Raw genomic sequence first — 26,093 nt, forward strand, 5'->3', positions numbered from 1 at the left:
CTCAGCAGAGAGCCCGCTTTTCCCTCTCCTGCCTGCTGCTCTGCCTACTTGTGCTCTCTCTCTGTCTCTCTGTAAAATAAATAAATAAAATCTTTTTAAAAAGTTTTTTTTTTAGATTTATTTCTTTATTTGAGAGAGAGAGAGAGTACACACAAGCGGGAGGGGCACAGGGAGAGGGAGAGAGAATCCCAAGCAGACTCCAGGCTAAGTGCAGAGCCTACTGTGGGGCTCGATCCCAGAACCCTGAGATCATGATCTGAGCTAAAACCAAGAGTCAGAGGCTTAACCTACTGTGCCACCCATGCTTTCTGTTCAGTAAAATGTTTTATGTTGCCCTCTGGCCCCTAAAGGAACCAACATTTGAGAGCAAAATAACAGGATATCAAGCAGCCATCTTTGTTATTTTAGTCCATTCCCTACTTATATGGAATTAATCATGTCTGGAAACATATATACCAATCTGGGAATCAGAATAGCTAAATTTCCTTATTAACCATGGGCTTGCCACCAACTTAAGATTTGTATGACATTTTGAAAAATCAGTCCAGTTTCCGGATTATTCACTTTGGACTGCTTACTCACTCTATCAGAACCTCCATATCAATATATAAAATATGAAATTTTAATATTTACTACTTGAATTTTATTAAAGATTAAATGTACCCAGGATTGTGCCCAGCATACCCTAAGCAATCAATAAATGCAAGTCTGTCCCTTCCTGAACCTTAAATCCTCATATAGCCATATCTGACAGCTGGATAAGGATTCTTAATAGAAGAGCAGTAAATGCCTCCTAATCTGGCATTCCTTTGTTATATTGTTACCAATTCTTTCAATAAATATTTATGCAATGCTTTTTATGTGACAGGCACCCAAATCTCCTTAAAAACGATGCATAACCTCAGGTTTAGGCAGCATTACTTTGGCTGTTCTGCTTATCTTGGACCTTGAGTCTATTCCTTGGTTCCAACTATTTTTTAGGTGGTTTGTCACTTTTCCTATATTGGTATTTAAAATCCTGTATCTTGGTACAGATCTTGACTCCCTTAAACTAAGAGGCTTGTTTGTTTCCTGTCTCACATCATATTGTGTCTCACGCTATTAGTTTGTCCTGATGCCTGACGGAGCCTGGCCAGGATTAATGAAATAACAAGCCAAATGTGCTTTAAACTTGGAGAAAATAACATGGGCAAGGTCAAACTGTAATTTATTTCTTTTACCAAAAAAAAAAATAAATAAAATTCATAATGTATATTCTGAATTAATCATTTCCTATTCAATCCTTCCAAATTAGAATTTGTCTCATTTAATCTCCTTTCTCAAAAAGTATCATAAGCATTGTGTCAGACAGGGTCTAGGCAGGAAACCGATAGTACACATTCCTGTTGTTTCACTGATAAGAGTTGGTGGGCATAGGGTTTAAGAAATGTAACAGAAGAAGTATTTGGACTAGTAAGAACAGAAGGGTGATCGCCAGGCCTAAGTCTGAAAGGCAAAGGGAGGAGCAGTTACTGGAACCTCAGAGATGGAGCTACACAGAGAGGGACTGTGATTTTTGGTAGAGAAGCATCGTCCTGGAGCAACCCAGCAGGAAGGAATGGGAAAAAATAAACACTACTAGTCTTATTCTCCTCCTTATTTTTTACTTTAGTCAACTTTCTATATTATTTTATTTTATTTTAATGCCAGTGAGTATCACTTGATTAAGCCCAACCAAAAGCAAGAAAGCAAGGGAGCCCATTGTTTATTCCATATGGGTCTATATTCTGGAACACAGAGTAAACTATCAAAGAATAAAGAGTGGACTTGGAAGGGCAAATGGGAGCTATATAGAGCAGACCAATAATCCAGTGATGGTGCTGCAATAGCAATGTAAACAAAACGCTAAGGGAAGACAAGCCATGAAAAGAACTGTGGCCAGATTTTCATGGCAGGAAAGGCCAAGGTGGAAGACAAAAGGAAGATTTGGGGCAAAAAGTAATATTCCCAGCTGGGGAGTTATTAAGGGTAAAAACAAACATTTGGTGTCTTTAGAAGATTTTTAGTAACCCTACGGAATTGGAAGTGAGCAAATGGAAATAATAGGCCAAAATAGACTGAAATGCCAACTTAAGTAATTTTGTGTTCATTATATGAGCAGTGGGGACTTATCAGACTATTTGAGGCCAAAGAGTCATATAATTATCCTACTGGTAAAAATAAGATGGAGGGAAAAGCAGGAGGACATTTTAAGGCCATTTAAGAAATTTTTGAAATGATCCAGGCAAGCAGAGAGAAAGACTTGAATTAGATCTGTGGCAGAGAACTGAGTGGAAGAGACAGATTCAGAAAAACCTTTAGCAACAAAATCAACAATACTTAGTGATTCACTGGATGTAGGGGATGAGTTCAAGAAGAGATTTAATGATGGTCGGGTAGGTCATGACCCCATAACTATAATACTTATTCCTGTGCACTCTGTGCCAACAATAGTGTAAGCGCTTTGCTTATATTAAACCATGTATCCTCACAATACACCTTTAAGATAGGTACACTATCATCTTTACCATTACTGAGAATTAAATTGAGGCATAGAATAATTAGATAAGTTCCCTAAACTCACACAGCTAACAAATTGTAGAGGTGAATTTCAAAACCAACAATTCTGGCTGCAGAGTTACAAAAATAATCGCTTCCTTTTACTAACCCCAGTTTCTAGCTCATTGAAAAATTGGTTCATTTATTTCTTTGTTTAATTTTGGGCTGTTGTTTATAAACAGAAGGATTCATATAAAGTTACAGAAGCCTATAACTATTTCCTTTGCAAGTCACTGAAATTTCCTTTTTAACCTTTCTGTGGATCAAACTCATGGCATCCAACCAGATGATTAGATCTAAAGTGAAATGCGTGTTCTTAAATAACAGCCACTGAAAAAATTGTTCCCTTCATTGAGCTGTGGTACCTCATGTTGCCTTATTCTACCTTTTCCTGTTAGACATAATTCTATCCTAGCACTGCCCAAAAGAAATACAATGCAAACCAGAAAAGCAAGACAAGTATGTACTTCTAAATGTTCTAGTTGTCACAATAAACAAATTAATGAGAAACAGGTTGAAAAGTTCAGGAAGGAACTTCTAACACCAACTGAAAGTCTGGGGGTCCTCAAAACCAACCTCACCTGTGATACCAACCGCAAGACCACCCTCATTTTTTGGTAATTTTTTAGAGGTTTTCATTGAACTCACTGAAAGCATTTATATTTGTGGTTAGGGTTTATTATTACAGTAAAGGGGTACCGGTTAAAATCAGCCAAGGGAAGAGATACATGGGCAGAGTCCTGGAAAGTTCTACATGTGGAGCTTCCAGTTGTCCTCTCAAAGGTGTCATGGACAATTTTAACCTTCCCAGCATCAACGTGTGGCAATATGCAGAGTATTGCCAACCAAGAAGGCTCATCTAAGACTTGATATCTAGAGATTTTAATGCAGCTCCATCCCATGGACATAGTTGGCTGCCCACATGGTTAACCTCAGTCTCCATCCCCCCCCAAGTTTTAGCTGATACCATGTGACTCATGTGACTCATCATAAATCATATTGATAGTACCAAGACCATCAGGTAAACAAGACATTCTTATCAGGCAGGATATCACAGGGCAAAGGCCAGACCTCTCTCTGAGCAAGGTTAAATTCTTTACACAAGTGAAATGGATTTTAATAACATATTTAATTTAGCTCAGGGTATCCAAAATATTATCATTTTAACATACAATCTATATGAAATATTATTGAGATATTTTACTTTTTTGTATACTAAGTCTTTGAAATCCTGTGTGTATTTTATGTTTACAGCCAATCTCCATTTGGATGAGCCACATTTCAAGTATTTTGTCTATTTATTTTTAGCTACCTATGGCTAGTGGGTACTCTATTGGGCAGTGCAACTCTATATTCTGCTTATCTTTGCTGAATCTAACAAAGCTTTATATAGTTTTTCTGTAGGCATAATTATCACTGTGTTCTAATATTTTTATCTATCAAACTTTTCCTATCACCCTTAAAATTGATGCTTATAATGTAATATTTTTTTCCAAACACAAAACCAAAAGCAATATCAGCAAAAAAAGCAGTATTTCCCATTTGAAATCCAAATTTCTATTCCTTATCTATGAAGTCACTCCTCTGGTGCACTTTGATTTCTTTTTGATTGGTTTCAACGTGTTCTTAAGGTGACACTCTCAGTGGTGAATGATTGTGTTACTTCTAATTCAAGTTTCTACTTTCAGTGTACCTGGTTTTTACATAGCATTTAATGTCCCTTCTCTCTTTCAATGCCAATCCAGTACAATAAGGGTAAGACTTTAGAAAACTCCAAAATATTACTTTTTGTGCAAACTCTCCCCTTACTATAAAAAGGGATGTTTGGCATAATTTTTAATCTTAAAATGAAACTATTTCAAGAAGTTCACAAAAACCTTGAAAATATCTAGGACCTACCTAACATCACCCAAAACGATCAGGAAGCACTATTAGCTATTAGAGAAAAATTTTTTTTCAAAATAGTTGCAGTCCAACACTATAAAATTTACATTTAAACTTCAGGGAAGAAAACCCACTTTATAGAATAGTATGTGCTATTTAGCTTATTTTCCTTATTTAGCTTATTTGGCTTATTTTCCTTGTATATAAACATATAAAAAAGAACATTCTAAAATGTAGTTCTAACGGTGGCTTTTGAAATGCCAAGTCGTAAAGGTCAAAGTCAGCCTGCAAGTGCCTTAACATTCCTTCCTGGATTCATTTCTCCATCTGTGGTGTGAGCTCCTATGGTGGAAAGGCACGTGGTGGGCTGGTAGTCAGTTGAAGTGTGCTTAATGATTTTATTTTTTATTATTATTTTTTAAAGATTTTATTTGTTTGACAGAGAGATAGTGAGAGCAAGAGCACAAACAGGGGGAGTGGGAGAGCGAGAAGCAGGCTTCCTGCTGAGCAGGGAGCCCCATGAAGGGCTCGATCCAGGACCCCGGGATCATGACCTGAGCCGAAGGCAGACGCTTAATGACTGAGCCACCCAGCCGCCCATAAATGCACTTAATGATTTTATTTATTTATTTATTTTAAAGATTTTATTTATTTATTTGACACAGAGAGACACAGCGAGAGAGGGAACACAAGCAGGGAGAGTGGGAGAGGGAGAAGCAGGCTTCCCGTGCAGCAGAGAGCCCGATGCAGGGCTCCATCCCATCATGACTTGAGCCAAAGGCAGACACTTAACGACTGAGCCACCCAGGCGCCCCGTGCTTAATGATTTTAAATTCACTCCTTCTTCATTAAAATTTTACAATATCCTTAGTCTTATATATTTCCCTTGTTTTCTCCTTTCAAAGATCTTCAAATCATACTATCTTCTACCTTCCATAATGGGTACCTTTCCAACACAGACACCATTGTATGTGAAGTTGTCTCTACATTTTCTGTTGCTCTTCATTATTTGTGTGCTTTTTGTGTATGATCTTTGTCCTTGTTTTATTAACTACATTCCTGAGATAGAAAGTTCTGATTCAGAGTATTCAGAAATTCTGGATTGAGACCATTCTTCTAAATTCTATTCATAGTATTTTTTTCTTATTTTACCTAAATGTGGGAGGTGATTCTTATTTTTAGGGGGTGGGAGAAATCATCTCGACATGAGCTTTTTTTTGCCTAGGAAAATTGATGCTCCTTTTTTGGCCACATTTTCTGGTGTGTGTGTGTGTGTGTGTGTGTGTGTGTGTGTGTGTGTGTGTGTTTATCAAGTGATATTCCAAGAATTTTTTGTGACCTTTAAAAGCCCTTTCCCATTTTCCTAATTGTGGACACATCTGTTGCGTCTTTAGTTAGGACTCTTAATCCCTTTCTCCTCTTATGAGCTAAAAATATAGGATATACTTTTATATAGGGCACAAAGAGAAGGATATAACTCTTCTCGGTGCTTTGCCATTGTAACATTTATGAACAAATAATTGGTGCTGTTTGATATAGCTGGAACTCTGTCCTTTCCCACTAAAACACTGAGTCATTTTTTTTCCTTTTTAAATATTACCTTAAGATCTCCTCCTTTCAAGGCCATAAGTGATTCTTCCTTTAAAGTGTTATATGATTTATTGAATTGGAAATGTCACTTCAAAATAAACTGCATTTTATTGTAAATCAGTAGCCTATCAAAAACCCTTACCACCAACCCAGTCAATACCCTGACCACACATATATGAAGCAGAGCTAGATGAATTTACAACTGATGCATCTTGTTTCGGTCATTTTGGGCTGCTATAGCAGAATCATAGACTGGGCGGCTTAAACAACAAAACATTTATTTCATACAGTTCTAGAGGCTAGAAAGTTCAAGATCAATGTGTTGGCCAGATTCTGTGTCTGGTGGGGGTCCGCTTCTGGTTGAGAGAGGTCCTTCTCTCTGTGTTCTCTGTGGCTGAATGGCTGAAAGAGCTCTCTGGGGCCTCTTTAATAGGAGCACTAATCACACTCATGAGAGCTCCACTCTCATGACCCCATCTCTTCCCAAAGGCTCAACTTCCCAATACCATCACATTGGGTGTTAGGATTTCAACATCTGAATTTTGGACGGGACACAAACATGCAGTTCCCAACATATCTCTAGTTACAAATATTTCCGGACATCTACAGAAAGGTAAAATTAGAAAGCTGTGTCTCTCTGAAAAACACACCTATGTTATCATGGAGTTCAAACAGACAAAAAGTGAATAAATAAAAAGGATCATTTCATAACTATAAGATAGAGCCAAAATAAACATTTAAAACCAAATCAAGAAAAGGAACTCTGTGTTGCTGGCCATGGCAATGGCTTTGCTCTTAAATATCCCTGAGTCTACCCATAAGGATAAAAAAAGCTGCATTAGGTTGCCGGATAAAATGTAAGATATCTAGTTAAAACTTGAATACATCTTTAGCACAAGTATGTCTCAAACAGAACATGGGACATAATCGTACTAAAAACTATATATTGTTCATCTAAAATTCAAATTTACTGGGCATCCTGAATTTTTATTTGCTAAATATGGCAACTCTTCTTTATTTGCTAAATCTGGAGACGAACACTATAGCTCTGTACAACTTGTAAGTATCAACATTTGTAGCAGAGGGTAGTAATGATGCATCTTACAGGATTCAGGAGAAACCCTGAACCCCAGCAGGTGCTCCCTGGAAACAGCAGCAAGCCTTTGGGGAACAGAAACTAGGCAGGATCTCCACATTCTCCGAGTTGCCGATGAGTGCTTGGGGTCTGCAGTAAGGTCCAGGGGAAGTAGAGCAGACTGGAGGAGCTCCCTTCAGGATGAAAGGAGAACCCCCTTGGAACAGAATCTAAAATTAGCCAAATAAAGACAGTTGGTGCAAATGAAAATGAAGGTCCAGAAAGTTAGGAAGGGCCACAAGCTAGCATATCTTTAGTCCTCATGTTTGAACAGTTCACAAAGACAGTAGAAGAGGGCTGTGAATTGTGTAAGACTGATGAATCACAGACCTGTACCTCAGAAACAAATAATACATTATATGTTCAAAAAAAAAAAAAAGATAGTAGGAAGGGAAAAATGAAGGGGGGGAAATCGGAGGGGGAGATGAACCATGAGAGACGATGGACTCTGAGAAACAAACCGAGGTTTCTAGAGGGGAAGCGGCTGGGGTGATGGGTTAGCCCAGTGATGGGTATTAAAGAGGGCACATTCTGTGTGGAGCACTGGGTGTTATACGCAAACAATGCATCATGGGCCACTACATCAAAAACTAATGATGTAATGTATGGTGATTAGCATAACATAATAAAATTAAACAAAAAAAAAAAAAAAAAGAAGAGGGCATTCTGATTCCTGGGAGTTCAAAAAGGTATCCCGATCATTTGTTCCCTCTAAATGTCCATTATTTGGGAACTGGTTGAATAAATAATAATACAGCCACATCATGAATCATGATGAGGTTGTACAAAGAAATAAAGGATATCCGGATATATGACTATGGAGAGATCTCTAGGATATATTTTTACCTGAAAAATGTATACATAGTAATAAACCAGATTAAGAAATATTTTGTGTTCAAATCAAATTTAGACTTATACTAGGAGGAGGTTGTATGTATAAGTTACAGAATAAAAATTCATGTTGAGGGAACTTTTTGTTTTTATTGCTCATTTCTTGAATTTGCCTTATTGTAGTAATAGAAGAGTAGAGCCAGTATATTCAAGGAGAACTCTTTAGCACAGAAAGCTTTGGCATATAAAAAAGTGCTGCATGGTAATGATAAATTAATAATAGCTTTGAATCCAAGAATAATGTTAATTCTGACAAGCTTTCACGGAGAAGGGAAATGAAAAGGGAGTGCAAGTTCAAATTACAGCAGTGTCTACATGAAATTGTTTTCAGTTATTCTTCACAGACGAGGATACTATAAATAATGCCAAATTATATTTTAAAAGACAATCACATATTAGAAACTGAATGGAAAATATAATAATGGACTTTCCCTGGGGTTTTTAAATTGATGATTTTAGTCTATGAGAAATAAATTTTATTTTTACTTATTTATTTATTTTAAAGACTTTATTTATTTGACAGAGAGAGACACAGTGAGAGAGGGAACACAAACAGGGGGAGTGGGAGAGGGAGAAGCAGGCTTCCCGCGGAGCAGGGAGCCCGATGCGGGGCTCGATCCCAGGACCCTGGGATATGACCTGAGCCAAAGGCAGATGCTTAATGACTCAGCCACCCAGGGACCCCGAGAAATAAATTTTAAAATAAAAGCCACAACAGCTAGGAACAACATAAAAATAATATGGTGGTAAGGTGAGTTTCAGAAAGGTGGTCATATGTCACACTACTTCTCATACTGATGTGATTAGACTATTTAGAAAACTCCTAAGTTTGATTTAGATATACACTTTACATTCCTCAACTAAGCCCTGTACAATACTTTGAAATATCAAAAATATTTGTTAAATTATTAAATTAATAATGATAATCATTAACAAAACAATGTTGCCATTTTAAAATCTAACAGCATATCAAATGGTTTTATTTGTACCTTATAACTTGGTTGCTAATGGTCATGATGGTTGGTTTATTGGTTACTTGGTATGCTTTGATTGGGGTGTTGTTGGGTTGTTGGTTTTTTTGACTCTCAAGAATTAAGTTGATCTTCTCAGTTTATAACTAAACATAAACAGATTATGTTCTATATATTTAAAATGTATTATTTTCTTGTCTTTCTTCTTTACCTTCCATCCAAGTTAACCCCACCCTTTTAGTGCCAGAGTTTATAATTAATGTACAGCCTTTTGAGCAATTTCTGTATATTTATTTATCTTTATGTACATATAAAAAATTAGTGTTGATTTTCATATATATTTTTAACATAAACAGCATTACAGCACGGTGCTGCAAACTATGTTCTATTTCTTACTTTTTCCATTCAACATTATTTTTGATATCTAGACTAGGTTGCTAGATATTAATAGAGGGTTCTTTTCCTGATTAATATTCTATGATGTACATAGTCATTTACCCATTCATATGTAATAAGCATATTGAAGCTTCCAACTTCTTGCTCATACAATGCTACAGTATTTATAAGGACAAATGTCTCTTTGTGTACCTGAAGGAGAGTCTCTTGGGTACATATGTCCCTGAGTGAGTAGGCACTTACTCAATTTTACTAAAATACTGCCAGTTTGTTTCTAAAATGGACTTGCCTAATTTATACTCTCAGAAATAGAGCACAAGATACCCATTTCCTGCTGTCTTTCACAGCCACTGATTTACGCAACGTTTTTATTTTTGCCAATTATATGAATATAAAATGTCATCACATGCTTTTAATTTACTTTTTATTATGAATTAATGCAAGGATGTTTTCAATATTTATTACCTATTTGAATTTTCCTTCTTTAAATTACCTATTTATAACATTTGCCCATTTTTTAAATATAGGAATCATTCTATATTCTAAATTATTAATTTTTTGCCAAACATGTTGTAAAAAGTCCCCAAAACTAAAAAAATACTCAAAATACCTAAAACAATGGGGGTTTGTCAAAGGGGCCCAGGAGCCAACCTAAAGAGCTTCCAATGGCTAAACCGGAACAATTTGAGCAACAAAATAAGTAATGTAGTATTATAAACTAGAGTATAAAATAAATATACATGAGTGCATGCTGATTTAAGTAAATGATTGAAAAATAAATTAATGAGGAGAGTAAGACAAGTCTCCTGTGCAAAAGACCCCCAAAGAACTTAGAGACTGCCCCTTCAAGGAAATGGAATTCAACACCTCCTAATCCTTAAGTGTGGGTTCTCAGAGTTGACTCTGAGTATAATATGGAAGGTGTGCGTTAGGGGTGAGAGTAGAAGACTAAATGACAGTGGAGAAACCCGATAAAACCTTTGTCAGTAGGTAATCAAGGTTAACATCAAGAATGATAAGTCATGTTGATAAAATTTATCCTTGATATGACATGATGAGAATGGCACTTTACTTCTATGGTTTTTCACTCTAAAACCCATAATTCCAGTTTTGGTCATGAGAAAAAGATCAGCCAAACCCATACTGAGGAGTATTCCACAAAATAAATGACTAGTGCTCCCCAAAACTGTGAAGGTCATCCAAAACAGGGAAAGTTTCAGTCTGTAGGATCCTAAGAAGACATGATGACTAAAGGTAATGTACTAACTATCCTGGATAGGATCCTGGAATAGAAAAGAAAAAAAAAAAGACAGTAGATAAAAACTAAGGAAATCTGAATAAAATGTGAACTTTAGTTAATAATATTATGTAAATATAGATTCATCAGTTATAACAAGAGACTCATGCTAATATGTTAACAACAGGGGGAATTGGATGTGGGGTATATATAATCTCTTTGTACTATATTTACAATTTTTTGGTAAGTATAAAACTACTCCAAAATTAAAAGTTTTTTTTTTTTTAATGTCACAAATATTTTCTCCTAGTCTGTTAACTGTCTATTAATTTTGTCTATGGTAACTTCATTGAACAGAAATCTAGACATGATGGTTGCTTCAATAAAAGTAATAGTCCTGGAGATAAAGAGAAGTGGATAGATTTGGGAAATAATTTAAACAATGGTAAATGAGATCTGAGGAGCAAAAGAAAACAAGACACTGGAATGAACTCTAAACTGTTTTACTTCAGGAACTGGGTGGTTAATCTCTAGAGGCTACATGGTCTTTATTGTGATTGTAAATAGTATCCTATTTTGTATTTCAGTTTCTAAATGTTTATTGCTCTTGCAAAGAAATACTATTGATTTTTGCATATTGATCTTGTTGCAATGTCAATAGTTCTAATAGTTTGTCTGCTGATTATATGGGGTTTTCTCTGTAAATGATCAATTAATTACAAATACGGAGCATTTGTCTTCCTTTTAATTCACATACGTGCTTGTTCCCTTTGTATTTAATTGACAGAATCTCCAATACTATCTTAAAAGTAGTATATCAGAGTTTCACCTAATTCCTAATATTAAGAGAAATCTTCTGAAATTTCCTTATTAAATATGACATTTGGTATTGGCTTGTATTTATTTATTAATTTGTTTGTTTTGCTTTATATTGCAATTGGGGATGAGTGTCAATAGAGGTGAGGAGAGACGGATTTTATCTGATTAAGGAAGTGTCCTTTTATTTCTGCTTTTGGAAGAACTTTAAAAGAAATCTCAGATGTGTTTGGAACATTATCAAAAGCTTGCTCTGTGCATATTTAGATGGTCATGTGATGTTCCCTCTGCATCCATTATTGTGATAAATTATATTATTACATTACTGATGTTGACTTTCCTTGCATTCCTGAGACAAATCCTTTTTGATTCATGGTGTGTTTTTAAAAATATGCTGCTGAACCTTGTTGGCTAATTAATATTCAGAAATTTTTAATCTATGCTCAAAAGAGAAATTGGCTTATACATTAATTTTCTCAGTGTCTTCATCTAGTTTTAATATTCTACTGAATATTTTTTCATTTGTTCTTTCAATTTATTCTATATTCTCCTCCCTGCTCTGTATCATGGAAGGTGACTGAATAGATTCCTTCAATGGGTTCCTTTGTCCTCTGGCTTCTGGGGTAGCTGTCGAAGATTTCCTGGCAGGGGATTTAAGGGCAGGATGTGAGTGAAGTCTCGGTACTTAACACCCCAATTCCCTTTCTGTTAGATTGCAGTTTGATACATTTTTCTACAAAAATCCCAGCTCCACTCTGGATTTTGTAAATGATACCCTTGAATAGCCCTTTTAGGCCAAAGAGTGATACTGGCTTCTTCTGTTGTAAGTCTGAGTGCAAAACTATTTTCTGTTGGTTTTCTTAAAGTCAGCCCATGCCAAGGTAGAGTCCCTTAATTAAAATCTCCTCAATTACTCAGTTGAATGTGCCAACGACTTCTGCTGGGACCCTGAATGACACAGATATCAAAGGGACACATCAAAACATGAGTTGCACATCTTTTCTTTTCTGCTATAAGAAGTTGTATAAAATAGACATATATTCCTTGGAAATTTGGTGGAACTCATCCATAATATCCTCTTTTTAGGGGTAAAGATTTGGTAGTAGTTCTTAATATGTACAAATTTTCTGTTGTAGTGTCAGTTTGGGGGTATTATATTGTCAAAAATATTTATCTCCTTAGAATTTCAAATTGTTGGCATTTAGCAGTTCATAATTTTTGGGTAACCTGTGGATATCTTTCACACCTGCAACTATTTCCCTTTTGTTTAATTAAAAATTAAATTGGAACACTTGTACATTGCTAATGGGAATATAACGTGTTGCAGCCACTGTGGAAAACGGTTGGATGATTCCTCAATAAGTTAAAAGTACAATGACCATATAACCCAGCAACTCCGCTCCTGGGTAAATACTCCAAAGAACTGAAAACAGGTGTTCAAGCAAAAATTTGTATAAAAATATTCATAGCAGGACTATTTCCAATAGCCAAAAGATGGAAATAACTCAAATGTCTACAAACTGGTTCATGGATAAACAGAATGTGGTATATCCATACAATGGAATATTTTTTCACCATCAAAAGGAATGAAGTTCTGATACCTACTACAACATGGGTGAACACTGAAACATTATGGTAAGTGAAAGAAGCCAGACACAAAAGCCCTATATGCTTCCATTAAATGAAATATCCAGAAGATGCAAATCCACAGAAAGGGGAAAGAAAGAAATGGTTGCCATGAGCTGGGAGAGGAAAAGGGTAGAGACTGTTTAAAGAGTATGAGGTTTCCTTCTGAGGTGATGAAAATGTTCTGGAATTAGAGACTAGTGATGGTTGCACAGCATTGTGAATATACAAAATCTTATAGTGAATTTTATGTTAAATATATTTATACAATTAAAATATTAAATTAAGAAGAATAGAAATACGTGTATTTGTCTGATTCGACCCCATCTATTCTTTAAAAATTCCTGACCCTTTCCTAAAATACTTACCAAATTATTATTGAGACTCCTGGGGAGCAGAAGAGGGAGAAGGATAGTAAATGCTTAAGAGCAACCTATGGATTAATCCTCCTCAACAATTAGTGTCACTATTTTCTTCCCTTTCAGCACTGCCAGCTGTGATCCTATCTCTTATAGCAACTAATGGCAAAAGAAAGCTTCATCACAAATATGCACTGAAGGGGCTCATTCAAATGAGGATGTCAGTGATGCCCAGGCCCCTGAAGTTAGGAGTCTGCCTTTTTAAAAAAAATTTTTTTTAAGATTTTATTCATTTATTTGAGAGAGAGAGAGAGAGAGAGCATGAGCATGGGGAGGACAGAGGGAGAAGGAGAAACAGACTCCCTGCTGAGCAACAGACCTTTGTGGGGCTCGATCCCAGGACCCTGGGATCATGACCTAAGCCAAAGGTAGATGCTTAACTGACTGATCCACCCAGGTAACTGAAGAGGCTGCCTTTTTTGGTTGCTTTTTTGCTGTTATTAATTCATTTATAATCCACCTCATTCCAAAAATGGCTCGAGTTGATAAATGCCTAAATCAAGAGCACTGATGTCTGTGCCCATGATTGCCAAAACTCCCTACATACATGTGGCTAATGCTTCAGAGAGGAATTTCACAGATAGATTTTAATAAAATAACTACTGTAGTTTATACTGTTCTTTTATTGGAGGTGGTTGACCTAGAACTCAGAACGGAAGTCCTAAAATGTCTCAGTGTTGGGAATATCTCACTGTCCCTCCCAGTGGTATACTGGGAGGATTTTCATTCAAGAGCTACCAGCATATGGTCCCTTGACCAGTGGCAGAAATGATGCTAGGTTGTGCCACGGGGTTTTGTTCCAAGCCTGTCCTGCAGGGAGAAATTCTCCACCTCCCTACTCTCCTTGCAATATCTCAGAATACTTGTAAGCAAAGGAAAGTGGTGATGTTCAAAAGAAACCTTTTTTTTTTTACTTTAATTTCAATTCAATTAGCCAACATCTAGTACATCGTTAGTTTCAAATGTAGAGGTCAGTTATTCATCAGTTGCATATAACACCCAGTGCTCAGCACATCACGTGCCCTCCTTAATGCCCATCATCCAGTTACTCTATACCCCCACCCACCTCCCCTCCAACAATCCTCAGTTTGTTTCCTACAGTTAAGAGTTTCTCATGGTTTGTCTCCGTCTCTGATAACTTCCCATTTAGTTATCCTTCCCTTCCCCTATGATCCTCTACACTGTTTTTTATATTCCACATACGAGTGAAACCATATTAATTGTCTTTCTCTGATTGACTTATTTCACTCAGCATAATACCCTCCATATACGTTGATATAAATGGTAAGATTTCATCCTTTCTGATGGCTAATATTCCATTGTATGTATATATATATACCACATCTTCTTTATCCATTCATCTGTTGATGGACATCTGGGCTCTTTCCATAGTTGAGCTATTGTGGACACAGGCAGCAACCACTTTGACCTTGGTTGCAGCAAATTTTTGCTAGACATGTTTCCAAAGTCAAGGGAAACAAAGGCAGAAGAAACCTAACATGTATATGCATAGATAATCTAATTGAGATTTTTCCTGAAACAAGAGGGGGATAAAACATCCTTCTGTGACAGTGCCTTTGAAACAAACAAAACAAACAAACAAACAAACAAAAAACGATAGTAGGGTCTAGTAATCTTTGGGTGTGAGATACATACATACATATATATATATATTTAAAGATTTTATGAACAGAGAGAAAATGTGGTTTCTCCTGTGGATATAGAAAACGCAAGTTCTATGAAGATAAAGTGGGAAAAGCAAGCTGATTAAAAATGCCTATTTTAAAACAGAAACAAACTCATATATACAGAGAGTAAATTGGTGGCTACCACAGCGAAAAGGAGTTGAAGGGTAGGCAAAAGAGGTAAAGGGGGTCATTTGTAGGGTGATGGATGGTAATTAGAATTTTTGGAGTGATTACCTTATAGTGTATTCCAATGTCGAATTATAAAGTACCCTTGAAATATATATTAAAAAGGTTGATTTAAAAATGAAACCAGGGCGCCTGGGTGGTTCAGTCGTTAAGCGTCTGTGTTCGGCTCAGGTCATGGTCCTGGGGTCCTGGGATCGAGCCCCACATCGGGCTCCCGGCTCTGTGGGAAGCCTGCTTCTCCCTCCCCCACTCCCCCTGCTTGTGTTCCCTCTCTCGCTGTATCTCTCTCTGTCAAATAAATAAATAAAATCTTTAAAAAAAATAAAAAAATAAAAATAAAAATGAAACCAGATACCTCTGCTCAGAGAAATTCTCTGAATTAAATAACATCCAAGATGGAACCATATTACAAACATCAATAATACTACTAAATTGGGTTACATTTAAATCTAATGCTTTAAGAGGGATCCATTTAAATGACATTATTTTTTTAAATCTTCTATCTACCAAAAAGAAATCTCTATGTAATCTATGTATTATCCATGCCCAGTGCCTAATAAAAGTATATTCAATGAGTGAATAAAGAGCTAATATTGGAGATAATTAACTTTATAGAAATTTCTTCAGAATAGGGAAACCTCCATTTGCCACTAATTTTCTATAATGCAGTTTTATTTGTTAAATCTTCAAAATGAGGAAAATTTTTCTTATACTACTGTGTCATTTTTAAAGAATATGAGAATGTCATTAAGTCATGATGACCAGATAATATGTGAGGATAAAATGGCATTTCTTTGTTCAAGGCAACTAAAATTTTTTGACAAAAGGAAGATTTATTTGGCATTCTAGAAAATAATTTTATTAGGGGACTGAAAATTCAGGAAAAACTTGAAAGAAAGAGAAATCTCCAATGGAATTCCTATAAAACAAATTAAATTAGGACTCACTGATGTTAAAATAAAGAAAAGTAAGCTCAATAATGGGAAGAGGTAAAAAAATATCTGGCCAAAATTAGAGAATTATTCATATGAAGCAAAAAAGTATGCTGTGGTCCTAAATATGACCTTGGAATGAAAAGTAGAATAACTAGTATACATGTTATAAGATATATAAATCACTTGTAAGCTGGAAAGAAAAATGGAAGAGTCTGATAATTTGTGAATAGAAAAAGGTTAGTAGTGATAAAGAAATTGACAAACTAAAAATTGTAATAATAATCATGTTAATTCCCTCAGCAATCATTTTTTGAAAACCTACCATGTGTTGATCTTAAGTGCTAGGAATACAAAACTGGACAGATGATTTGCACACCTCTAGGAGTGCACATTCTAGAGTTAGAGAAGGATGTATATGGAGAAAAAAATAAATATTAATACAAAAAATAATATAATACAAATTGATATGTGTTTTTTTTTAAAGAGGCATGAATAAAATGTTTTTACAGCATAAAGATGGGGGGAGGTGTTAGTCTCCTGAGTTGCCAAAAGCCCCTCAGAGAGGTGGCAGGTCGGCAGGGTACTACTGAGCTCTTGACGAGGGAAGCACTGGACAGTCCCTGATGATGGGAGATGACTGTGGGTGAGAGCATGGTAAACACAAGAAGCAAATGCCAAGTCTTTTAAAGCCGGATTCTTTTTTTTTTTCAATCATGTTATGTTAGTCACCATACATCATTAGTTTTTTATAAGGTGATCCACAATCCATGTTTTCGTATAATACCCAGTGCTCCATGCAGTATGTGCCCTCCTTAAAACCCACCACCGGGCTAACCAATCCTCCCTCCCCCCTCCCCTCTAAAACCCTGTTCATCTGTCAGAGTCCATAGTCTCTCATGGTTTATCTCTCCCTCCGATTTCCCTCCCTTCATTTTTCCCTTCCTTCTCCTAATGACCTCCCTGCTATTCCTTATGTTCCACAAATAAGTGAAACCATATGATAATTGACTTTCTCTGCTTGACTTAGTTCACTGAGCATAATCTCCTCCAGTCCCATCCATGTTGATGTAAAAGTTGGGTATTCATCCTTTCTGATGGCTGAGTCATATTCCATTGTAGATATGGACCACATCTTCTTTATCCATCCATCTGTTGATGGGCATCTCGGCTCTTTCCACAGTTTGGCTATTGTGGACATTGCTGCTATGAACATTGGGGTGCATATGGCTCTTCTTTTCACTACACCTGTGTCTTTGGGGTAAATACCCAGAAGTGCAATTGCTGGATCATAGAGGAGCTCTATTTTTAAATTTTTGAGGAACCTCCACACTGTTTTCCAAAGTGGCTGTACCAACTTGCATTCCCACCAATACTGTAAGAGGGTTCCCCTTTCTCCACAACCTCTCCAACATTTGTTGTTTCTTTCCCTGTCCATTTTTGCCATTCTAACTGGTGCAAGGTGGTATCTCAATGTGGTTTTGATTTGAATTTCCCTGATGGCTAATGATGATGAACATTTTTTCATGTGTCTGTTAGCCATTTGTATGTCTTCTTCAGAGAAGTGCCTTTTCATATCTTCTGCCCACTTTTTTTTTTTTTTTAAAGATTTATTTATTTATGTTGAGAGAGTGAGAATGAGAGAGAGAGAGAGTACATGAGAGGGGGGAGGGTTAGAGGGAGAAGCAGGCTCCTCGCCGAGCAGGGAGCCCAATGTGGGACTCGATCCCGGGACTCCAGGATCATGACCTGAGCTGAAGGCAGTCGCTTAACCGACTGAGCCACCCAGGTGCCCTCTTCTGCCCACTTTTTGACTGGATTATTTGTTTTTTGGGTGTTGAGTTTGAGAAGTTCTTTATAGATCTCGGATACCAGCCCTTTAGCTGTAGTGTCATTTGCAAATATCTTCTCCCATTCTGTGGGTTGCCTCTTTGTTTTGTTGACTGTTTCCTTTGCTGTGCAGAAGCTTTTTATCTTGATGAAGTCCCAAAAGTTCACTTTTGCTTTTGTTTCACTAGCCTTTGGAGATGTATCTCGAAAGAAGTCGCTGTGGGCGATGTCAAAGAGGTTACTGCCTATGTTCTCCTCTAGGATTTTGATGGATTCCTGTCTCACATTGAGGCCTTTCATCCACTTTGAGTTTATCTTTGTGTATGGTGTTAGAGAATGGCTGAGTTTCATTCTTCTGCATGTGGCTGTCCAATTTTCCCAGCACCATTTATTGAAGAGACTGTCTTTTTTCCACTGCATGTTTTTTCCTGCTTTGTCAAAGCTTATTTGACCATAGAGTTGAGGGTCCATATCCAGGTTCTCTATTCTGTTCCATTGGTCTACATGTCTGTTTTTGTGCCAGTACCATGCTGTCTTGGTGATCACAGCTTTGTAATAAAGCTTGAAATCGGGCAACGTGATGCCCCTAGCTTTGTTTTTCTTTTTCAACATTTCCTTGGCGATTCGGGGTCTTTTCTGATCCATACAAATTTTAGGATTGTGTGTTCCAGCACTTTGAAGAATGTCATTGGAATTTTGATCGGGATGGCATTGAAGGTACAGATTGCTCTGGGTAGCATAGACATTTTAACAATGTTTATTCTTCCGATCCATGAGCATGGAATATTTTTCCATCTTTTTGTGTGTTCTTCAATTTCTTTCATGAGTGTTCTGTAGTTCCTAGAGTATAGATCCTTTATCTCTTTGGTTACGTTTATTCCGAGGTATTTTATGGTTTTTGCTTCTATTGTAAATGGAATCGTTTCTCTAATTTCTCTTTCTGCAGTTGTGTTGTTATTGTATAAGAAAGCAACTGATTTCTGGGCATTGATTTTGTATCCTGCCACATTACTGAACTGCTGTGTGAGTTCTAGTAATTTGGGGGTGGAGACTTTGAGTTTTCCACATAAAGTATCAAGTCATCTGCGAAAAGAGAGAGTTTGAATTCTTCTTTGCCAATTTGAATACGTTTCATTTTTTTGTTGTCTGATTGCTATTGCTAGGACTTCTAGTACTATGTTGAACAATAGTGGCAAGAGTGGGCATCCTTGACATATTCCTGATCTTAAGGGAAAGGTGCTCAGCTTTTCCCCATTGAGGATGATATTCGCTGTGGGTTTTTCATAGATGGATTTTATGAACTTGAGGAATGCCCTCTATCCCTATAGTCTGAAGAGTTTTAATCAGGAAAGGATATTGTATTTGGTCAAATGATTTTTCTGCATCAATTGAGAGGACCAGAGGGTTCGTCTCCCTCCTCTTATTAATGTGTTCTATCACACTGATTGATTTGCGAATGTTGAACCACCCTTGCATCCCAGGGATAAATCCCAGTTGGTCATGGTGGATGATCCTTTTAATGTATTGTTGGATCCTATTAGCCAGGATTTTGTTGAGGATTTTGGAATCCATATTCATCAGGGATATCGGTCTGAAATTCTCCTTTTTGATGGGGTCTTTGCCTGTTTTGGGGATTAGGGTAATGCTGGCCTCTTAGAATGAGTTTGGAAGTTCTCCTTCTGTTGCTATTTTTTGAAACAGCTTCAGTGGAATAGGTATTATTTCTTTTTTGAATGTTTTTGTCGAATTCCCCAGGGAATCCATCAGGCCCTGAACTCTTGTTTTTTGGGAGGTTTTTGATCAGTGCTTCAAACTCGTTACTGGTTATTGGCCTATACAGGTTGTCAATTTCTTCCTGTTTCAGTCTTGGCAGCTTATAGGTTTCCAGGAAGGCCTCCATTTCATCCAGATTGCTCAGCTTATTGGCATATAGTTGTTGATAATAATTTCTAATAATTGTTTCTATTTCCTTGGTGTTAGTCATGATCGCTCCCCTTTCATTCATGTTTTTATTAATTTGGGTCCTTTCTCTTTTCTTTTGGATAAGTCTGGCCAGTGGTTTATCGATCTTATTAATTCTTTCAAAGAACAAACTCCTAGTTTTGTTGGTCTGATCTATTGTGTTTCTGGTTTCTAATTCATTGATCTCTGCTCTGATTTTAATTATTTCTCTTCTAATGTGCGGCTTAGGCATCGTTTGTTGCTTTTTCTCTAGTTCTTTGAGGTGTAGAGTTAGTTGGTGAATTTGGGATTTTTCTATTTTTTTGAGTGAGGCTTGGATGGCTATGTATTTCCTCCTTAGGACCACCTTTGCAGTATCCCATAGGTTTTGGACCAATGTGTTTTTGTTCTCATTGATTTCCAAGAATTGTTTAAGTTCTCCTTTGATTTCCTGGTTGACCCAAACATTCTTGAGCAGAGTGGTCTTTAGCTTCCAAGCGTTTGAATTTCTGCCAAATTTTTTCTTGTGATTGAGTTCCAGTTTTAAGGCATTGTTTTCTGAAAATATGCAGGAAATAATCTGAATCTTTTGGTATTGGTTGAGACCTGATTTGTGACCCAATATGTGGTCTATTCTGGAGAAAGTTCCATGTGTGCTCGAGAAGAATGAGTATTCTGTTGTGTTAGGGTGGAATGTTCTGTATATATCTGTGAGGTCCATCTGGTCCAGTGTATCATCAAGGCTCTTGTTTTCTTGTTGATTTTCTGCTTAGATGATCTGTCCATTGCTGAGAGTGCAGTATTGAGGTCTCCTACAATTAATGTATTGTTATCAATATGACTCTTTATTTTGGTTAACAGTTGGCTTATGTAGATGGCTGCTCCCATGTTGAGGGCATAGATATTTACAATTGTTAGATCTTCTTGTTGGATAGACCCTTTAAGAATGATATAGTGTCCTTCTGTGTCTCTAATTACAGACTTTAGTTTAAAATCTAATTTGTCTGATATAAAAATTGCTACCCCAGCTTTCTTTTGAGGCCCGCTAGCATGGAAGATGGATCTCCATCCCTTCACTTTCAGTCTGGATGTATCTTTAGGTTCAAAATGAGTCTCTTGTAGGCAGCATATGGATAGGGTCCTGACTTTTTATCCAATCTGCAACCCTGTGCCGTTTTATGGGAGCATTTAGGCCATTCACACTGAGAGTGATTATTGAAAGATATGAATTGATTGTCATCATGTTGCCTGTGAAGACGTTGTTTTTGTAGATTGTCTCTGTAAATTTCTGTTGTATATCACTCTTGGGATCTTTCTTCTTTCATGGAACCCCCTTAATATTTCTTGCAGGGCCGGCTTAGTGGTCACATATTCTTTCAGTTTCTGCCAGTCGTGGAAGCTCGGCATCTCTCCCTCCATTCTAAATGACAGCTTTGCCAGATAAAGTATTCTTGGCTCTGCATGTTCTTCTCATTTAGTACCCTGATTATGTGTTGCCAGGCCTTTCTGGCTTGCCAGGACTCTGTGGATGGGTCTGATGTTATTCTGATGTTCCTCCCTCTGTACGTAAGGAATCTCTTCCCCCTAACTGCCCTTAAGTTGGTTTCCTTGGTTCTAAGATTTGCACGTTTTGCTATTTTTTTTAAAAGATTTTTATTTATTTATTTGACAGAGAGAGACACAGCGAGAGAGGGAACACAAGCAGGGGGATTGGGAGACGGAGAAGCAGGCTTCCCACTGAGCAGGGAGCCCGATGCGGGGCTCGATCCCAGGACTCCAGGACCATGACCTGAGCCGAAGGCAGATGCCTAATGACTGAGCCACCCAGGCATCCCGCACGTTTTATTATTACATGCCGGCGTGTTGGTCTGTTTTCCTTGATCTTGGGAGGGGTCCTCTCTGCCTCTAGGATGCGAATGTTTGTTTCATTCCCTAGATTAGGGAAGTTCTCAGGTATGATTTGCTCAAATACATCTTCTAGTCCTGTCTCTCTCTCCACTGCCTCCGGGATTCCAATTATTCTGACATTGGAACGTTTCATGGTGTCACTTATTTCTCTCAATCTATTTTCATGGATTCTGAGTTGTTTTTCCCTGGCCTCCTCTTTTCCCTTTTTATTATATTGTCTTCCAGGGCGCTTATTCATTCTTCTGCCTCACTTACCCTAGCTGTTAGATTATATAGATTGGATTGGATCTCATTGATAGCATTTTCAAGTTCTGCCAATTCAGCTTTCATTTCTGCCCTTAGAGACTCTGTTGCCATTAATTGATTTCTCCATTCTAGCCCCTGTCTTCACAATTGCTAGCCTGAATTCCATCTCCGACATCTTGGTTATATCTGCATCCATTTGTAAATCTGCAGCATAAGTCATAATCTCTGAGTCTCTTCTATTTTGGGGTTCCTCCGCCTAGACATTCTGTTGATGGGTGTTTGAGGGAATGTATAGAGTCCAAATTATTGACCAGAACTCAAGCAAGATGCAGCTGTTTTCTTGGGACCTTAGGGTTGCTGGCCTCTTGTTTTCCCAGCCTGTCTTCTGGGGGAGGGGCCTGCTGCACTGTTACTCAGGCAACCCTTTTTGGGCGGAGTTTCCCTGCTCCCCTATGGCAGGGGATGGGCTCAGTGGGAATCAGTTTTGGGGGCTTTTGTTCTCTGGCGGCTTTCCTCATCTCTTCCATGAGTCAGAGCAGAAGAGACTATTTCCAACTTTCTGCCTCAGAACAGAGAGATGGCAATCTGTTCTTCAGTGCGCTCTCCAGGCCACACTCTCTCCGTTTCTGTCCGTTCTGCTATAAACTGCAGCGGCCTGGGTTGTGTGCCCCTCCACAGCACCCCCAGTCTTGCCTCTAGGTCAGGGCTTGTCTCTGCCCTTGTGCTTCTAAAACTGCCAGCCACTCCCAGTTTGCTCGCGTGACCCCGCCACTCCGGGTTTCTACTCTGGGGGCTGCCCTAAAGTCCTTTCCCCGCTGCTACTGGTCTGCAAGTCTGTGCCCTGTCCCCAGCGAGCGAAGCTGTCGCTCACCAGCGGTGTAGGGTCCCCACGGCCAGGCTCCCTCCCACTGCTGTTTATCGTCCGATATCTGCCCACAGAATCACGGCTCTCCACTTCGTACCTCAAAACCAACCGCCTGCGATATTCTGTTTGTAGAAATCCAGATCTTCTTACATCTCAGGCAGGTTTTGTAGGTGCTCCGAGTCGTCTGGTAGATATCCAGCTCAATTCTGGGGACCGGTTGAAGTAGTGTCCCCTACTCCTCCACCATCTTTCCTTCCTCCTAAAGCCGGATTCTTACCACTCCGAGTTTGACATTAGTCATAGCTAGCCATCCACTGACGTGGATGTGCCTAAGAGTCACATCACTTTGCTTCTCTGTAATTTTATCCCCATTATTCCTATATCATGACATCTAAAGTTAAGCACTTTTGTGCATATCTTGGCATTGGCTGCAACACTTCCTTCTCCTCTTCTGCTCCGAGTTAATTACAGACATGATTTGTCTGTTTCCTCTAATGCTTTACTAATTACCTCTTTCTAATTTCCACCACAGTGTGTGGGTGTGCATGTGTGTGTGTGTGTGTACACACACGTGCTGATTGGTTATTTTCTGGTCACTGAATTAACAAAGAGACCGTGTTTGAAATAGGCAAGATTTTTTTGTATGCTACCTTGAAGGCCCCTTTCAGACTCTAAGGTATTCTTTCTTGGCCCTGGCATCCCCAGGTATAAAAACTCATTAATAATTTAGATTCAAAACATCTTTTCTCCCAAGTAGCATTTGCATTCTAAAGGAGGTTATAATAAAAATTCTCTATAATATCATTTTAGCATCTGTAGCAGATGAGAGAGAAAGATCCTTGCGGGGAGGGTGAGCCTTCATTGTATTCCATACTGTACCGTGTTCCTCCCCCATGTAATGCAAACACCTATTTCCCCCCAAGGTAATGCAAACTTTGAATATAAAGTCTTTCTAAGTTATAATAACTATTTTAATTCATTTAATTAGTCAATTTAAGGGGCGTCTGGGTGGCTCAGTTGGTTGAGTGACTACCGTCGGCTCAGGTCATGATCCTGGAGTCCCAGGATCGAGTCCCGCATCGGGGTCCCTGCTCAGTGAGGAACCTGCTTCTCCCTCTGGCCCTCCCCCCTCTCATGTGCTCTCTCTCTCTCTCATTCTCACTCTCTCAAAATAAATAAATAAATCTTTAAAAAAATTAGTCAATTTAAAAAAGAATCTTTTTTAAAAAAGATTTTATTTGTTTATTTGTTAGAAAGGGTGAGAGAGAGAGAGCACAAGCTGGGGGATGGCAGGCAGAGGGAGAAAGACCCCAGGATCATGACCTGAGCCCAAGGCAGATGCCTAACCAACTGAGCTACCCAGGCGTCCCTAAAAAAGAAATCTTAAAAAAGAATAATATCACATTATTTTTGTTAATAAAGAATCTTACAAAGCATTTTTACTTGCCTGGTTTTATTTAAGCCTTAAGATAGCCATTGGTGGTGTTTTTATTTTTATCCCCATTTTAGAGATGGACCAAGTGAGGCTCAGTGAGGAATTAAGTGGATTGCTCCAAGTTATACACCTAGTAAGTGATAAATCCTGGGCTTCAATTCAAGCATTGTGTGTCTCAGTTGACTGTTTTTTGTTTTTGTTTTTTTTCCACTACGTCTATGTTCCTTGCTCTGTTCTTTGCTACCCTACAAGTTTCTCATCCGAGAGTGCTGGGCCCACCCACAGAAATAATAATTCACTTTGTGTCAGCTCACAAAGATGCCTTCTTCATATCTCAAGTTGTGAAAAACACAGCTCCAGAAACTATCATGGGTGATTATGGAGGTCAGAGTAGGACAGAAGAAGGGTTAGTACTCCAATTAATCAGAGTCAACCCAAGGTAAAAGCAGGTCTTTGATAAAACAGATTAGTCCTTCTACCTCCAGCTTTTCCTCCTCTGGCGCACCCACCTGCTGCACTCTCCAGTCCTGGGAAACTATAAGATAGGTGCCCTTGCTCTGTAACACCCAACCCAGCTTGGCCCTGCAGTGTCTTATGCTGCCCACATGCCTTAAATTCTTATTCCCCCAGATTAGGAAAGGGCTACCATTTAAACTCCATTTAGTGGTTTTTATTAGAAGAAAAGTGGGAAGGTTTTTACTCTTTCCAGTGAATTTCATTTGAATCTGGAAATAAAAAAAGAAGATTGTGGAATGAAAGCAATCAGGAGGGTAGAGGAACTTTGTCATTCCAAAATTATTGCACAAAAATAGCCACATATTCTGAAAATACATAGGGCTCCTCTAGCATTTCTGAATAGCTATTACTGTTATTATTTCTTTAAATAGAGCCTTATTGTTTTGTTCTGCTGGGTTTTGTTTATATTATAGAATCATGTGTTGCATAGAACATCTATAAAGAATGATGATTTAAGATGTAGATTAGTACTTTTATTTGGAAGTTTTAACAAATAAGGTTAATGACCAGGATATATACCATGACAGTAACGTGTGTCAGCTGTGAAGACAGCCTGATTCAAATATCATACAGTCACCTGCTTACTAGGTGACAATCATACCTCAATGCCTCATCTGTAAAATGGGGATAAAAATACTTGGGGGAAAATGAAACTAAATAATGGGGGTAGACTATTCAGTCTTCAATAAAGACTGATTTTTTTAAAAAGATTTTATTTATTTGATAGAGAGAGACACAGCGGGAGAGGGAACACAAGCAGGGGGAGTGGGAGAGGGAGAAACAGGCTTCCTGCTGAGCAGGAAGCCGAATGCGGGGCTCAATCCCAGGACTCTGGGATCATGACCTGAGCCGAAGGCAGACGCTTAATGACTGAGCCACCCAGGCGCCCCAAGACTGATTATTATTGAAAGGCAATACACTTGATTCTCATATTCATGATAGTTTTGTTCTTATACAGTAGCTGTGAACAACAAATTAGCAAAGGCTGAACTATTGTTCCTAGA

The sequence above is a fragment of the Callorhinus ursinus genome, unplaced genomic scaffold (genome assembly GCF_003265705.2).
Source record: "Callorhinus ursinus isolate GAN/ISIS: 27379988/994484 unplaced genomic scaffold, GSC_fseal_2.0 scaffold4, whole genome shotgun sequence".
Taxonomy (NCBI): Eukaryota; Metazoa; Chordata; class Mammalia; order Carnivora; family Otariidae; genus Callorhinus; species Callorhinus ursinus.